Source organism: Camelus dromedarius, chromosome 15, assembly GCF_036321535.1.
Source record: "Camelus dromedarius isolate mCamDro1 chromosome 15, mCamDro1.pat, whole genome shotgun sequence".
In the NCBI taxonomy this organism is placed as follows: domain Eukaryota; kingdom Metazoa; phylum Chordata; class Mammalia; order Artiodactyla; family Camelidae; genus Camelus; species Camelus dromedarius.
In genome coordinates this window covers 48,953,474-48,972,471 of record NC_087450.1, presented here as the reverse complement: position 1 = coordinate 48,972,471, position 18,998 = coordinate 48,953,474, and the positions used below count along the sequence as shown (strand labels likewise).

Here is an 18,998-nt window from a genome sequence, read left to right as displayed (position 1 = left end):
CAAGGGTAGAATTACTCTTTACTTCCATCTTTATGAGGATGCTTTCACAAAACCAAGTATACTGTTTTGTATTTCTTGGAATAATGGGTGAGGAGTTTAGATTTTTCCACAGAATGCTCTGAAATGAGCGAGAACAATACATTAATTCATTCTAAAACCTTTCTATACTTAAGGGGAAAAAAATCCTTCCTACCTGCACTATGTCAGTAGTCAACTAGAGCCTGGGATGTCTTTCATTGGAAAGATTATTATTTTTTCAGGACCACATAAGTTGCATTGGTTCAAAAACACCATTATATGCCCTTCATGTTAAACAATCCAAAGAATTTCCGTCTGTCACAGCACACGTAGCCCACAGGCCATACCTAACTCTAAAGGAATTACCTAAAGCCAAGTTATGGCCCCAGAATCTAGAACCTAGCACTGCAGGAGTCCCTTACCAGGGTGACAAAAGCAGATCATAATGCCACCTATAGCAGGGAGATCCAAAGGAAGAGAAAGGAATGAGCTAAGCCGAGCATGGTGAAGTCTTCCTCCCAAATTCATCAGGCAGAAAACATACTCCTCTTCTTATAGGGATAAGGGATGCAGAGAAAAACCAGGAGTGTCAGTGTAGCTGAAGACCTCCCACATAATGACATGAGAAGTCCTAATACAGAGACATACTGCATTGACCATATCTGCTCTTTACAAAAGCAACATAGAGAGATGTTGTTTTCATCACCATATCTTCCTGATGTCTAAAGAATTCTTCGGGATCTGCCCCCAAAGGTCCTTTGCAAGGTGCTACCTCTCTAACCATAAGTTCAAAGATTACAGATAAAACAATGCAGTCTGTAATTAATTAAGACCAGACAATCACTGAGCTAAGTAATTCTTTCTGGTTCAATAAAGGCTACTAAGTTAGCAGGATAATTCAAGCGGAAGTCAGAAGAAATTAAGTGTATACCATGTTTATAAACACCACCTCCTTTAATAAATAATCTTCAATAAATTACATTAGAAATGTTTGGTATATAATAGGTTTACCTATCAGGGTCAAAAATAATCTTTATTCATATGGCAAAGTCTTAGATAGCCAATATAAAAGGAAGTATTAAAAATAATAAAAAAGAAGAATGAAATTACTTTACTTGTAATGATTAATTCCCCTTTGACCATAACTTATGCACCGATATTAATTATCATAGGCTGAGAAAGGCCTCAAAAAAGATGTCAAGGACCATCTAGTCTTGAAGGTCATTTATTCCAGTTTATATAGGCGTTTACATTTTCTCTATTAAATTTCTGCTTCCTCCATTACATCTTCGCTGAAGTCATCCAGACAATTCTATGCTTCCATGAGTAACAGAAGATCTGGTGAATCTCATCTAACATGCTGAGTAAATATGTGTGTATCTAAATCTTATTCACGTTGCAAGATTTACTGTGTATCTATTACAAGAAAGTTTCCCAAAGTCACACAAATTTATGACTAGACATTCATACCAAAAAATTGCATGACTAGACATCACTATAAATTTATACATCTTGTCATATAAAAATGTGAGCACTGTATGGCCATAATATATACTATGGATATTTTCAAAATGATTTGAGGTAATTTATAATAAAATCACTTTTAAAATAGAATAATGAGATGTAAGTATTCTAGAAAACATTTGGAAACTCAATAATCATCAAGACCAATTAAATACTGCTTTACTGAACTGAAGATATCTGTGTGTCTTTGACCATAAGACAACAAGATGGCAAAGCTAACAGTCATTTTATGCAAATGAGAGGCTCAGATTTCTTTTCCTGGCTAGTTATGGAAGCATCCTATCACCATGTTGTACTTACAGGGAGACATTTTTCCCCCAAAGTTGTTCTTGTCCAAGTATGTAATTCTGAGTTCTTCATCATAGGGTAGGGATGAACAACAAAGTCTGGACATCTTTTTTTTTTTTTAAAGCAAGTTAACTATCTGCCATCTCAGAATGGCTTTTACAGAGCATATGAATTTTGACTGTATCTTTTTTTTCCCCAGAATGAGGCATTACAAAATAAATCCCTAGTAGATATTTGGTGGAATTCACAGTTTGCTCATTTTAAAGCTGGGGAGTGATAAACAAAAATAAATTTTGTCATTTTGGTCTACCCGAAATGTTTAAAAAATAATTGAATATGCTGTCATTCTGTTTTTTACAGTCATAACCAGAAGATTAAGGTAAGTTCTGCAAAGTATGCTATTAATACTAGATAATCTATCAAATTAATATTTGTTGATATTTATAGCCCCTATGTAAGGAGTTGGATCCATAAAAATAGATTGGATAAGGCCAAAGGTCTAATAAGATAAAAAAAAGTGAAATATATAATCATAATATACTGTGCTAAATGCTTAGATAATGGTACATACAGTGAGGTTATGAATGGTCCATTGGAGGATTCTTGATTTTCTTTGTCTTGACAGATGACTGTGCTTGCAACTCAGCTAAAAACTGAGTTTATTATTTGAGAACATGTTAATGCATTAGGGATTTGGAGGAAAATCTCTGCTATATTACTTTATAACTGTGTAAATATAATCAATGTACTATTTATTCTCAGCCTGGTTCTGAGAGTTATATAAATATACAATTGCTAAAGCCCATGTTATGCACTTTCCTTCAATTTGACTTCAGGCTAGATATTCTTTCAATAACTACTACACAGAAATATATATCTAGCAAACATAGTATATATATTATATATATCAAATATTGATTATATGGTGGGTGAGCTTTCTACAGTATTTAGATATTCACTATCATTTTCTACTATTTTTGTTTTCAACTCACCTTCAAGTACATACAAGGAACATTGTGACAATCAAAAGCTCATTAAGCGATTGAATATGGACTATGTAAGTTACAAAGTAGAATATTAATTAGATGGGTGTTTTTTAAAACAGATTTGCCTTTTAAAAAAATTTAATCACTTAGAGGATTCTGCATGATGTCTGTTAACTTTTAAAATGTCCTTCTAGAGCAATAAAAAGTAAGACTTAGAATTTAGCAATGTACAAAAAGTTGCACCATTCTTCAGGCCTGCTCCAAAGATTTACACTTTGGATTAACCATTAGGTATTTATTTCAACCAATAGCATTTATCAGCTAGAACAAGGGCATTATTATCCCCAAGCAATCCACAGTCCTCCTGCATCACTATGAGACGTATAGGATCACTGAACAGCAAAGTCCAGACCCATGACCTTGGCCTCGCTATTAGCCTTGAACTTTCGGGCAAGCCTCTGACGTATGACTGGTCCTATGCTAGCCAGGGAGCTGGATGAGAGATGACATCATGCCTATTTTGACGGAGCTTATATCCTTGATTCCTCTTCCCCCACCTTTTTAACATTAAAGTAATCATCACAGTTCATTGAATAATTGTCTTAAAACTTTCTTCCACAAAGGAATTCTATCATTGAAACTTCTGCTTCCTTACAGCATGGTCCACATGAAATATGTTTAGCCAAAATTACTGAGTAGTCGTATTCATGAAAAAGTGAATGATTGAATTCAACCACTGTGATACATTGGCAGTTCTCCTCAATTTCTCAGTCAAATTGTGGATGCCTCCTCCCTCGAAAGCTATAGCCTTCCAGATGCAAGTTTTATTTGAGTATACAGATAATTATAAAAGAAGAGCAAATGGTTCATTAATTTACCAAGTTAATATTAGCCTATGTTGGTCTCCAGCCAAAAAACACTGACGAGTAGTAGGTGGTTATAAAATAAGCTTTCCTATGTCCAAATGACATCTATATTCTATTAAGGGCTTAGAGTCGCTCTGGTGTGCTAGCAAACAAGACTATCATCCACAAGATCTGAGATGCAACAAACGATAATGAGCTAAAGCTCTGCTCCATCCTCACATTCAGTGTGGGGATCTTTTGGGATAAAAAGGCTATTAAAGCCCAGAGATGTCACAGCCATCAAAGCGTCAATATAAAAGTCATTTATTTTTAAGGAGCTTTACTTCATATGTTAACCTTTCCAGAGTTAGGTTCTAAATTCTCCAGGATCAATTAGAATTAATCCAAAGCATAATAGTCGACCACACTTCCCTTTTATTTATTTATTTTTAATTCTCTGTCCAGAAACAGACTGGGCATGCTGAGTGGGCTGTTGAATAGCCCTCTATAAAGAAACACATTTCCTGCCTGTGGTCATTACACAATGTAAATATTTTCCCCGAGAATCCTACAATCCATCATGCTAAATAGGAAAATGATATGGCCTTAGTGCGGTCAACTGTAAGTTCCAGGAAGAAAGCTCATTGGTTTCTTGATGAGTCAGGACCAGTGAGTTGGAGAGGAGTGACGCCCTCCACCTCCATCTGCTCTGGCTTCTTTCCACTAGGGATTAATTGACTTGAACTGAATTAGCAGGTACTCTCCACGCAATTGCTTGATGAGTTGACGATGATCTCAGTTCAACCACTGATTAGCTTGTTGGAATGCCTAGGTGAGGTGATAATTGTTTTGGAAACCTGAATTTAAAACTAAATTTCTGCTGACAACGCAGTAGAAACAGAACTTAATCAGGGAAGAAAACCTGTGCCCTTTATTTGCTGCACTAGGAAGCACCTCGAAAGACCAGGTCTACTTTGATGCATAAGCTTTCAACACCAATGGCATCTCTGTCCTCCGTTTTTCATCCTCAGAAAGACAAGGAGGGTTAAAAATATCATGTAAAGAATGTATAGCAGATTTTTTGAATCAACAACTGTGGAAAAAACAATGTGAATAACCAAATTAAAGATGTGACAGTTGAGAAATTGAAAACAAGTTATTAGGGAGCCTTGCACACTTGAGGTTCCTAAAAGGTTCTTAAAATAGAATTAATCCTTACAAGCCACTAATGTTTCTGTACTAGATTAATGCTACTATTCACAGAGGCTGATCATCCCCAAGGAAGTTCACAGTACATCAAACTAACACTGTTCACTAAAGGGCAATTATATTTGGTAGAAATAATCCCCTTGAAAGTAGAAAAAGAAAAGAAAATCAATCACTTGATGATTTAATGGACTACCCAACAGCAATGCTAACTATTACCAAATATGAACTACTCTGGTAATTATTAGAACATACTTATTATGGAAAAAAAAACCACTCAGACTTTGGACCACTTTAAATTCCAGCCCATTAAAATTTAATTCATATTGTCTATATAAACAAAAACCAGCAATTTGGGAAATTTATCACAAATTCAAGATATCCATCAATCATTTGATTATTCAGCCATTTAAGAAATATTTATTTATTGCCTTTAATATGCTAGACACTTAGACTCTTTTATACATATAAAAAAGTTCTTTTTAAATAGAGATGTACTTTCCTCTGATTAATGCCTGTCTCCATATGGCAGTTAAATCATACGGTAACAAATTTGTAAATACGTTGAATGGAATGAAGAAATTGTATCAAAACATACTCTTTTACGTCTATTAAGATCTTAGCCGTATCTTTCGTCTCCCTTCATGTTTTCCCTATTCCCAAGGCTTTACCTAACACATCTTATGCTGAAACATGGTCTTCACTCACTGTTTTCACACCCTGGTTTTGCTACCCTTTCGCCTAGAAGATTCAGCATTTCCATCGTGCCTGTCAAAGTCTGTTCTTCCGTCTAGGCTCTGTGTCAAGTTCAAGTAATAGTAGCAGATATTCTCAGTCAGAGCTAATCTCTCCTGTTTTGGGCCTCTCGTGGCATCGTATGCATATTTCTGCTCTAGCACTTTTCATGGTTTTTCAGAGCTCAAAACTTACAAATGGTCCTTCCCCTCCCAAGACCCGGAGATTCTTGAAAGAGAAGAATACATCTTTCTCTAGTCCAGAGACAGAAAACTATGTAGAAAATTTGAATTAATAGAAATTAGTACCGAAAGTTACAAATTCATCTGGAAAGGATTTGATCATCCCTCCCTGATGATTTGAATTAGCCGAGTTTTTGCAAGCTATCTTCTCTTTCTGTGAAGGTGTTGCAGGATAATTAGTGGTTAATTAGTGGATGTGGAGCTCCAGATCGAGCTAGGCCCCGTATCCACATGAATGCCTGTGGAGAAACTCGTTAAGCTCCTTAAGGCTCAGGTTTCCCACGGGAAAATGGTGATAATAACAAAACCCATTTAATGGTACTTTTGTAAGAATTAAATGAGTTTAGTATATAAAGAGCAAACTGTAAGTATAAAAAGAATATACTCTTACTAGACTGGAACTCATGAGTACCCCGAAGAATACTGAAAAATGTAAAGACATTTTAGTGGGTTTCGAGGCTATCAATAAATACTTCTTTGACAATTATCTGTACTACTTAAGAAGTGTGCAAAACTCTTCTTTTCCCTTCTCTTTCACAATGGAAATAGTTTGGATTCTCCACAGTTTGAGAGAATCCAAAAACCAAGGCCCAGTTGGAGATTATATATTCCATACCAGGGTTTCTCCCTTCATTTCTATTGACTATTCTCATTTCTATCTCAGGTAAAGGATGTTCCCACCAGTAACCTCTTAAGCTATAGCTGCAAAATCAAAGGCAGGACTACATTCACAGCCCTAGACAATACACTCATGGTATCCAGTGATAACTGAAACTCACAGCTAGTTCCCCAGGCCTGGGCAGGTTTCGCCTGACTCTCCACAGCTAGACACCCTGGCTTCTTTCTGCAATATGGTGAAGTTTTAGCAACAAGAAGAATATTTATTATTCATAATGAGCAATAGAAGTAAAGCGATTTTTATTTATTTTTATTTCCAACACAATTCCTAGATCTATTATTGATGTGCATAAACTGCAGGGACAGTTCAATAACATGGCCAAGAAGAAAACCCAAGTAATCCTAGAATTAGGTACAAAAGACACAAACAATGCTCCAATACGTAAGTAAATCTCCCTTCTTCAGTATTAAATCTTGTTTCAACATTTCCACAGTCACAGAAAACTCGAGTGTTCTTGGAAAGAATTCTGTGCCCAGAGAGGTTTTGAATGTTGTTTTCTTTTATTCTGGGGGTCATTTGTCTGGTTCTAGCAATACACAGCTCTCTTCAGTGTTAAGAACTTTGATTTATGCCTGTGCATAAATCCCCTCCCTCATTTTCCTATCGAGGAAAGCCTGGTAGGAAATAGAACACACTTTGATTAATAGTGCTTTGATAGTTATCACTTCTTTGCATATGAGGAAGCTTGCTAGCTGCCTCTTAGTTGCAAATTAGAAAATGCTACTTCACTCATCCAGTCCTGTCTATGGTCTCTGAGGCCATTTAGTCCTAGTTAATTAACGTGAATGAACGTCTGCTCTTTTCCTGGCGCTGTACCCTGTGAGTAAAAACAGGAACTAGCGTGGTGCCTGACCTCAAAGAGCTTACAGAACAGTCCCTCCTCCAGCATCTGCAGGGGATTGGTTCCAGGACCCAGACATAAGCCAAAACTCTCAGATGCCCAAGCCCCTTATATAAAATGTCATTGTACTTGCAGATAACCTATGCACAGCCGCCTGTATACTTTAAATCATCTCTAGGTTATGTATCATCTTTAATACAATGTAAATGCTATGTAAATAGTTGTAAATACCATGTAAATCCTATGTAAATAGTTTCCTGCATGTGGAAAATTCAAGTTTGCTTTTTGGATCTTTGTGGAGCTATTTTAGAGTATTTTCAGTCTGCAGACATGGAAGGCCAACTGCATAGCCAGGCGCAGACACAGAAGTGAGAGTGCAATTCAAGTGTTGCTTCCATACCCTGTACAGAGGACAGGGACCGGACAAGGCACAACAGAGGAAGAAGTAAGTTCTATTAGGAATGGGAGTTTTTAAAATGGACAACCAGTACCCAGCAGCAGCAGTCTGAGATATAAACGTGGTCATAGTAATAAATTAATCTCCCTAAACTTCTGATGTAAAAGCTCCCCACTGACGTCTCAGGTGTTTCTGGGAGTCCCCAGGTCATGTCTCCTGTGCTCCCAATGTTTCTTTTATTTGCTCTGATCCCACTTTCCTGTTGATGCTCGCTGTTTACAAACCAGTGAAGGGATTTCCTCTTCACTGACCTGGAGCCTTCTGCTTTCCTGCCAGATTGCCAAATCTGACGCCACCGGGGTGCCAAACAGCAGCGTGATCCTTTCAGGCCCCATGCTGCAGGAGACACACTGGGTTTGCGTCCTTTTCCAGTCTCCTCAGGGTTGCATTTTCTCAGCAGCTTCTGAAGCACTACTTATTGCTTGTTCAGGATTTGCACCATGTCCTGCATGATTTTTTTCCCTTTGGGTTTCACCTGCAGCCTCTCCCTCTTATGGATTCAATAGTAGACACTGGCTGTGACACACACTCTCTATAATTTCTAGACATCTAAGCATCAAGTTTTTCCCTGTTGAGTCTTTTCAGCAACCCTCCTATCCCATGATTGTGAATGACAGTCATGGAGGTTACCTGGGGAATGTCAGCTCACCGGTTCATAAAAAGAGCCATTTAGGCTTAGTCCCTGCTATAACTCCTGGAAGAGGTAAAGCCTGAATTTGAACTCAATAACCAGGCAGGAAAGGTGGAGAAGCCACCCCAAGAAGAGGGAACTGCCTGGGCACAGCAAATAACGCGATCAGGCCAGTTTCGTTCCGCCCAGTGGGAAGAGCAGTGTGGCCGGAGAGAGCAGGACCAGGTCGCCCAGAGCCCTGAGCGCTTCGACTGGAAACAAGAACTCCCTTACGCTGACATTAGGGAACCATTAGTCCATTTTACCTGAAGGAAATGACACAGTCTTAGCTGTACACAGTGATGACTGTGATCTCTAAAAACAGGAAGGGAGAAGTGGAGGCTAAAAACACTAGACGGAGATATAGCATTTGGGAGACAACCGTGACCATTTATGATGCGGGAAATCCTACAATGCAGCGATGGCTCTGGGGTAGCCGTAAGAAATCCTAAAAGGATACAGACATTTAGGGGATGGTCAAAACCGCCAGATTTTGAGGTGGTATAACATCAAAGGTGTCGGTTCCATTAACTGAAACAGGAAATTGGGCTAGAAAGGCAGGTTTGAGGGTAAAGTTTGGAGGGCGTGAGAATACTAAGCGTGTTGCAGACATGCTGAGCTTGTGAAGCCTGGGCTACATCGTAAAGGGAGAGCCTGAGTTTGGATGGCTTAAGCTGGATCCCAGGAGGCCATTGAGTTGAAGATGGAGATTTGAGTCGTAAGCACGTAGACTATGGTTTAAATCACATCAGGAGGTGAGACTGCAAAGCTATTCAAAGCTTGAGTAAAAGAGGTGAGGACCAAAGAGGAGCACAGGAGCCCAAAATAATTTATAACACATATTTGGTAGACTAGTGCACGGTCCTGAAAATATTTTGTCCTGTTTTCTCTGCCTTACACGTATGATTCAGTCTTAGACCTAATGGCTTACATGCTTTTGATTTTTCTTTCTCTTTTTAAAAATTTTCATTTTTCTGGGTTTTTTTTTGTTTTTTTTTTTTTGCCATTATCCTTTTTCACAAAGAGGCCAAAGTGTCAAACCTAATGATGAATGGTGCCACTTTGCAACAATGAGTGAGTAGGTGTTTGTATCAACTTGATAGCATGGTTTACTGATAACAGCAAGCTTAATGGTTTAAGAGGCCCTTGCCAAGATTCCTGGGTCCCTGGTTCTAAGGTGCTCAATACACACAATTAGCAGTTCCTGATCCAAGAGATGAATTGTATCCAGTATGTCCCGGAGGAGGGAAGAATCTGGAACTCAGGCCAGGCCTCTAAGAACCTTTGCTTTGGGGCAGCCTTTAACTGCAATGCAACATATCCTTATTTTAATGCTGTTTCTAAAGCATATCCTTTTCCTCTAATAAACCGTAGATTTTTAAGCTGTCATTTTGGATCCTGAAAGTCTTCTTTAGAAATTGAACACCGTCTGCCATCATCATTAGTGCAGTGCCTCTAAACCAAATTAATTAAGTAGTTAGATCCAAATAACCATAGTCATTTATTAACAACTCCATAGACATTTTAAAATATTCATATGTTAAAAGAACAAAAATTTTATTTCATTTGTAAATAACTAAAATTAGTCATTTATAGGCTGTGTGCACTGAGGATACTGCACAACTTCTCAGACCTTGGAATCAGACTGGGCACTGTTACCCCATTTCCTGTTCCAGAATGATTTTCACACCATGTTTTCTTGTTACCATAGCAACCTGCTAAAGCCCAGTCATAAGAACATGACATCATCTAGAGGAAAGTCGCTCAATCTAACACTGAAACTGCAGACTCGTTTGAGGCAGTGGCTTGGGCCATGTCCAACAAACACTGCTGTTTCACTCAAACGTTAAAACTATCACACAATGCCCACGTGACTTTGCTGCAGAGCTCTGGAATTCAGCACACATTACAGGTGTCACAGATACAAAAGAATGATCCTAAACAAATCCCTTATTCATAGAGGGTCTTCCTGTAATAGTCAACAGTTACTGCTTGGAGGTGGCAAGGTGATATGCGCGGGTGGGAGACACTATTTATTTTTAAAAAGGTCCTAGTATTTATCTTCTAGAGAAAAAGAAAAAAAAAAGGTGGCTAAAGTCAGAAACTTAGATACACATGAAAAAGAACTTTTCTCATCAACAAGCAGTCTTGCTACCTAAATAAAACAATGTTATTTCCGTGTATTTTTGCTCAGGAAAGCCTGTGGATAGTCTCTTCACAATGCTTTGGTAGGAGAAAGAAGCCAAATTTATGAGAACAGGTGTTTTCAGCAGGAGAGAGGCATATTTCAACAGACAGGGGTTTCTCTTTGTGAAAATTTACCTTTGAAGATGCAGAAGGTAGTTTTCGGTCTATAGATTTCTGATCTTTGAAAAATCAATGGAGGAACTTTCTGAATGAGATTCTTTATTACATATTGCACACCTAGTTCTTGCATTCTGCTGCTTCTAAGAATGGCTATCAACTTTGTCTGTTCATTCATTCACTCATTCAGTCATCAAACATTCATTGATGATCAGCTCTGTGCCAGGTGTACTATTCTAGACACTGTAGAAAATTAAAGAATGGAATGTTGAAATGTGATACCCACAGGAACTTAAAAATTGGGTCACCTTCTACTTTTCAAATGTTATTTTTGATTCTACAAGCCAGAAGGCATTTAAAAGACTAGTTGTCTCCAACAGGAGCTGAGAAAATGAACATACCAGTTCAAAAGTTCTTTGTTCATTGAGGTGTTTATGGACATAAATGCCCATGTGCTTTGCTTCCAGTGCAGTCATCTTTTTCCCGCTGTCTTAAAAATGAGTCCTGGCCATCTGTTCTGAGTGTCTTGGAGACGGCATAGTGGAAGAAGAGGAAGTACCCAAATGTGGACTTTTCCCCCAATGTATCTCTGGCAGCATCATTTTTATCTGTTCTACATATTAGACCTAAACTAAGTCTTCAAAGAAAGGGATTCTCTTAACAAAAGAAAAAAAAATGAAAATCATTACCCTTTATTCTGCTACCTCCTCTTCATTAAAAAAAAAAAAGTCTCTAGCAGGGAAATTCCAAATGAATCACATACCTCTGGACTTTCAGAGTCTTGTTCATGACTGTCAGCAGTTATGGTTATGCTGTTTACCATCATACATACAAAGCACTTTTCTTTCTAGTTCTATGGAGGGAATTAATACAAGCTTACTAACCGAAGCAAAAGAGGTTCTTGCAAAAGAGGATCTCATCTCGTAGGAGGCCATTCGGAAGAGTCTAACAACAAATCATATTGGAAAACTTCGGTCATAGTTGTTGGGGTTGAAGGGGAAAAATCAACTGCACCCTTGTCTCTGTGTCCCAGTTCTGATCTCATTGAAGAGAAATTAATCAGGAAGATGAGCATATCACATCTCTTGATCTCAAAAGCTGGTTGGAGAATATGGATTTAATCCTGTTGACTTGTTAATACTACATCGCTGAATTTTAATTGCCCACCTCTTTACAAGCACTGCTAGGAAACCAGAGGGCTCACCTGAAGGTCAGCATACCAATGTAGCCAAAGGCAGACCAAAGCTTAAGCTCTCTGCATGCAGACATACCTCACAAAGAAAAGGGGGAGCATCTATGTTCCTAATCTATAGGTCCTGATCCCAGAATTATTCATCAGAATGCTCTCCTTTTCTCCTGGAAAGCAGTGAGTCAGGGAATAGGGCAAGAATCTAGGAGTACATGGGAAAAATCTTTCCTGGGGGAAACCAGAGGGGTGGGACAAAGCAATGCACGCTGATACTGTATAACACGGCCTGTGAATGAGGAGTCAGGAAGAGTACTTCCCAGTTTGCAGAGGAGCACATATGTGTGTGTTGGGGGTGGCAGGGAGAGCAGTGGCAGGTACATCTAGATGGTCTGTACTGTGACATTAAAACTGCCACACTGAATACCCCAGCTTATCCCTTAACAACTACAAGGAACCAGATCAGCCCACCAAGTAACACCTTTAGAAATGTGAGCATGAATTTATCCACAACAAAATTCCAGGTACTGAAAAGGCAGAGGGGAGACAAGTTAATACCAGGATTAAAGCCTTCCAATGTTACACAGCAGTATCTCCAGAATGAATTTGTGTCTGAATACATTGCATTAAAAAGCGTCCTGGGCACATCCATTGGATTAAAATAAAAAAGAATAAATAAGGATGTGCGAGACGTTAAAACAAACACCAGGGGAGGGCAAGAAGGAGGAAAGAAGACAGGAATGATAATAGGAAGGGTCCACTTGAGCATTTTTTTTTTTTTTGCCCCACATCCTTGATAAAACTCAGGAAGTTATCTCCTCATTTCTCATTTACAAAGAACTCCTTTTTGAGAAGATTTTTTTAAATCATTGTTTTGTCTTCCTCACTACCTGTCCCTAAGTGTAATCATTCTATTGATCTAGGTAAGTGGCAATCCATAAAGAAATTTGAGTTAAATTTATATTTTCTCTAATACCCAGCAGGATTTGTTTTCAGCCTTTGGAATAATGGGTCTTAAACACGCATGCTATGCCTTTAACAATCCAAAGTCTGCTCTCCAACTTGACTTCAAAGGCTGTCTAGGATTCTGAAGGTACACCCAGAGGTACAGCTTCACGTCTCTTCACCCCCGTATGGTGAAGCATAGTGCTGGGCATGCCCATATGTCACAGAATGATACAAACTTGGACTTGGCCTTTGGCCCTGATGGTTAAGTAATCTTAAAGGAAAATACGTCCTTCTCGCCCTTCTTGGTCCTGGTCACCCAGCAAGTGTTCAGCTTGAAGCATTAAATTGCCAAGAAATATGAAAGGCAACCAAGGGTCATGGAGCAGAGAACCCATGTGTCAGGTACAGGAAGCAGTAGTTCAAGGCTCTTCCAAACTTCATTAACACCATCTTTTATTTGGATTGTTACATTGTTCATTGGGAGTAATTTCTCTGAAATTAGAATAAATGAATAGGTTCTTTACTAGGAGTCTCTTAAATGATCAAAACTGCACTTTTTTTGAATGGGGGAGATTTGTAAAGGGAATTCTAATACCCAAGAGCCCATCTCATATAGTTTCTGTGGGGATCAATATTATAACAAAATGATGTGCACAAAAAGTGCTTTGTAAATAGGAAAATTTTAATGGGAGGAGGTAAGCTTTAGTATAACTCCCATCATACCAATCATAACATGATGTAAGCAAAGGACATAATAAGAGTCTTTATTCCAAGTAGCAAAATTCTGAAATAAGGAAAACAAGTAAAATGCCAACAGTTAAATATTTATGACACAGTTAAAATAACTTATAAAGGAAACTTACATTTAATTATATAAATAAATACATAGGAAACATATGTCTTCAGAATGTGTCTTTTGGTCCAAAGTTAATAAGGTGATGTGATCTCTCCGAATAGTGAAGTAATTAGTCGGACAAGGTCTCATGCTGATCTACTTTTTTTCCATCGTGGCTTTCAAAGCCTGGACATAGAGTTGATCATCAAAAGCTTCTAACAAAGACCAGAGGCTCCCTGCACGAGCTCCCTTACGTTTAGTTTTTGGAACAGTCTGGTACATGAGGACCTCATTCACTCAACAATCAAGCATTTAATCATCATAAATTAATTGGGCACATGGTAGGTTACCTTAGGCAGAGTTTTAAGAATACAGGACCTAGCAAAGAACAAGACAGCCGTGACTTCTGTCCTCCCTAGAGTCCATGTGGTCCATTTTAGACCTATACGGAAAAACACTCATCGTGATGTTCATGACATCCTCCTACTTCAATCCTTCACCTCTACGCGGCTTAAAGAACAAATGTCCTTTGGAGCTCCTAAAGAGCTCATCTCCTTCTATGACATACAAGCTCCTCCTTAAGCATTTTCAGCTTCATTCCTCACTACTCCTCTACAGACATCCCATACTATCTGCCACACTGAATTGCTTGCTGTTCCTCAAACCCATCACATAATTTCATTGCTTTAGCTCTTTGCATAGGGTGTTCCCTCTATCTGGCATGCCAGTCACTTCGTTCTCTTTCAAAAATGCTGATTATTTAAAATTTCTGAATGAATGAAAACGGGGAGGGGAGAGAGAGAGAGAGAGAGAGAGAGAGAGAGAGGGAAAGAGGAAGAAAAGGCAATTCTTATGTTCTTTTTGCAATACTTGATCCTTCTCAGGTCTGGCCATCATCTGGACTGGGTTTTCCCATTATTCATTTACTCATTATTCAACAAATATTTGTTAACAACGAACCAACTAACTCTGCAATTTCACTTCCACTTGAATCTGGGCTGGCTATGTGACTTTCTCTGACTAATAGAATGCAGCAGATGTGACATGGTGCCAGTCACAGTCCCAGCCTTTAAGAAGCCTGGCAGCTTGAGATTCATTCTCTTGGAATCCAATCACCATACACTAGGGAAGCTGGTCTAGACTAATAGAAGAAGAGAGACCATGTGGAGGAGAACTGAGCTGCCCAGCCAACAGCCAACACTGCCTGATGAACATATGAATGAGGCCATCTTGGACTTTCCAGCACCAGCTCAGCTGCCAACTGAGTGCAGAGGACTGCCCATAAACTCACAGCATTGGGAGAAAAAAGAAACCACTGTTATGCTAAGCTACTAAGTTTTGGGGTATTTTGTTATCCAGCAATAGATAAATGAAACATTATGCAACTGATGCTATGTGAGTCACCAGACAAAAGGTAGAAGTATACATTATAGAATAACTCAGTCATGGGTAGAAGAGATGGGTATGTAAATATTTAATGACATGTTACAAAAACATGCATAAGTATGATGGAAACTGTCTTTTCATTGACCTGCTTTTTTTAGTGAAGAACATTAACATGAGTGTTAATAAATTTAAAAACAAAAAACAAAACAAATAGTGAGATAGCCCATAGACCAGCACAGAGGGTTCTTGGCAGAATCCCACGGATTTCAGATCTGCCCTTTCCTTAATTATTAAATGATTATGAAGCATGAGTCTGAAAACTCTATGCTAATTTCCATTTGGCGATGTGAGAGGCAAGAACTGTGAGACAATTTCTAATCTCTGTCTCTCCAGTTTTTCCAGAGTCCTCCAAATTAGTTTTTCATTGAAGGAGTGTTAATAATTTCCAATCAAGTTGTCTGGTACCAGAAGACAGTCTTCTATTTGATTCAATACATATGTGAAAATTTAGAATATGCAGATTAAAAAACGTCATTTCCTAGTTGGCATTATCATCCTCAGAGAACGTGTTGGCCTCAAAGCTGGTCCATTTTTATTAAGCATGTTCTTTATGTTCAGCGCTCTGCTGGTCATGAAGATGGAAAAAGAGGCAAGATATGTATGCTAGAAAAAGTGTATGAAAACATTAGCTGACTTACCTGCTAGAAAGTGCTTTACTCCGCATCTGTGGAAGGCCAAGGATGGTACTGAAAGACCCTGGAAGGGGAGGGGAGGGGATTGAAAGTGTATTAGGCACAGCTTTGATCCTCTAGGAAGTAAGTCTCTACTGGAGAAAACAATTCTCTATAAACAGTAATTCTGTAGGCTGCTGATACTACTGCTACTACTATTAATAATAATAATAATAATAATAATAATAAATAATAATAATAATAATAATTTGAGACTTATAATTCTACATTAATAGGAGTAATTCCATATAACTGTGCTTTACATTTTCAAATAAAATCAACATTGTGGTAAATTCTGTAGGAAATAAAATTTACACCAAGGCAGATGCTTTTGAAGCTGTCCCTAATTTCAGGGAATAGGCTTCTGCATTAATGCAGAGCCACAAACGCTGACATATGTTTTCTACAATGAATCTCGTGGGATTTTTTTGTTTCGATACCAAACATACAGTGACTCAGACACTACTGCTGCCTCTGTTGTTCAGCCTTGTCCAATGGGTTTTAATATTCTTTAAAAAAAATTGTTATTAGAAAGCATCATTTTGTAGCCTAACTGAGGCTGACTTGCCTAAGAGTGGAAAATAGAATTCTTCAGTCCTCCATGGACATCCGGGACCTTCAGGAAAACACTGATTTGACTTCTCAAGGGCAATGAAGGATTGACTATTGAAGTTGGAGCCAGAAGGGCAGCATCTTCTGAGAGCTCATGGTTAGTACTCTGAACACACTTCTAGGGTCTGTGTTTATAGCACGTTCATTCTGCTGCTTTTTGACACTTGGGGACTTTGCGATGTTTCTGCATGTCAAGTTTTTTCCGTGGATTTATTTTTAATTGTGACTTTAAAAAGCCTATTATTACTTTAGAGAACATTCAATCAAACAGGCTCCCAAAGACCTATTTAAGTTGTGAGGTGTCAACACATTATGTTCCCTACATGCTCTATTTTATTTATTTATTTAAACTTTCCAAAACAGAGATGTAGAGAAGCCCCTGTACACCTCTACTTGAAATGTCTCTCTACTATTGAAAATGCATCAAAGTTTAAAGTGAAAACTCAGAAGAAATTAAAATGTATTTCTAGCACAAAAATATAGGTAGGAAGCTTGAAAGGTTCTCAAATCTTGCTGACAAGTTGAATAGATTTCATTAAAGTTGGATTTCACACATGTTGAACTTTATTTAAAAATAAATGTAAGACCAATAAAGACACATCAAAAGAAAAGGAAAAAAAAACAGTCACAAGGAAATACTGTGTCTCCACAGTTGTATCAGTTAGATTTGCTGCATAACAATCTACCTTGATACTTAGTGGCTTAAAACAACTGTTTGTTAATAGTTGACAATTATGTGGATCAGCATCTTGGGTTGGGCTCAGCTGGGCAGGCCTCCTGCTATACTTTCCTGGGCTTATTTAACCAGTTGCAGTCAGATGGTGGATCAGCTGAGGGCTAGCTGGTCTTGGATGGCCCCACACTCATTCCTGGCATTTGGCAAGCTGTTAATATGGGGATGGTGTTTCTCTCATGTTTCTGATTGTTGGCCTGATGTCAGCTGGGGAGATGCCTCCATGTCTTTCATTATCTAGGATGGAGGAAATTCATTGCCGGGATGGAGGAAAATAACACTTTTCAAGCTTCTGCTTGCATTATGTTTGTTAGTTTCCCATTGACCGAAGAAATTCTTATGGCTAAGCTCACATTTACGAGGTGGAAAAATAAAGAATTCCTTTTGATGGGAGAAACTTCAAAGTATTTGTGGTCATTTTCTACACTTGAACAAAATACTCATAACCTTCTTTAATATTTTTGAATCTGATTATAAAATATAAATACTAACATCTGTTCTGCACTAAGCAACCTTCGTATTATGTGCTGAGCAATTTTATGTGAATTACCCTTTGTCATCTTCACAAAGCCATGAAGTAGATAATATTATTCATTGCTATTTATAAATGATGAAACTAAATAACAGAAAGTAAGCTGTCTAATATAATACAGCTTGTGTGAGGTGAAGTCAGAATTCTAACCTATTAAGTCCACATCTAGAGTTCATTTTCTTAACCAAGACTGTACTTACAGAGAGTAAATTATTTCTTCTTTCAGTAAGATAAAAGCTTAAGACCAGTAATTTCACAAGAGAATTGATGGTAATTATATTTAATTAAGGCTAAGATGCATATTTTTCACATTTTAACATGTCTGAAATTAAATTGGTTTTGCATTTGCTGCATATCATCATGTAGTTAGTTGTAGTATTTTTTTGTCTTAATGACACATAAAACAATGGTGCGTCTGCTACCTACGGTATCTTATGTTCCATAAACATAATAGTATCATCATATGTCACTTGGTTAACTTAGAGCATCAATATATTCAGCAACAAGGAGAGTAAAGCAAAGGGATCTCAGTCCAAGCCCAGGGGCTCAGATAGTGCTTAATTTACACTAAATGATGAACAAAACTTATTCTATGCCCAGGTGTTGGCATTTTACTCCAAATGATATCATTTTGAATGAAAATATTAGTTTTATGATACGTTGTTACATGAAGCCAAGAAAGGCTCTAGAAAAGACATTTTATGAGCAAAGCCTGGGTTATTTGTCTCTGTTACGGACATCAGTGGTATACCACTAAACACTGTTCATTTGAAATATTCTGTAAAAACTCAATATATAAAACTAATGAACTCAGAAGTGTACTATTTATTTGGGGCTTGGGGAGTATCAGAGAGGCGAGTACCTACAATTCAGAGAGGGTAGTGAATAGGAGTGGTACTCTGGAATTTGTGTTCCCGAGTTTGTAGTCTTACCCTGGGTGAATCACTGCTACTATTATGACAAAATCTCCCCATATGTAAAATTGGAGGCTTTTAGTACTTGTCCCTTGGGTACAACAGCTGATAAATAGTCAATAAATAGTATTGGCATATCTCCTTCCATATGAGAGCTCCTGGAGTGTTGGGGTGCTGTATAAAGGTAGAGTTTGTAAACTACAGAGTGGTACCTTTTAAGGTTAAGGTCTTTTGTACAAATGGCCGATAGGTACATGAAAAAATGCTCAATGTTGCTAATTACTAGAGAAGTGCAAATCAAAACTACAATGAGGTATCACCTCACA

At 38.0% G+C, this 18,998-nt stretch overlaps 1 long non-coding RNA gene across 2 annotated transcripts in view; it reads right to left on the bottom strand.

Annotated features, from left to right (window-relative positions):
- The window catches only part of LOC116157426 (uncharacterized), a 641,699-nt gene that overhangs the window by 388,657 nt on the left and 234,044 nt on the right, over positions 1-18,998 (bottom strand). For both annotated transcript variants that reach the window (XR_010384041.1, XR_004141466.2), the window contains one exon: positions 15,849-15,906. This is a non-coding gene — a long non-coding RNA (uncharacterized LOC116157426). The remainder of the gene's footprint in view (positions 1-15,848; positions 15,907-18,998) is intronic.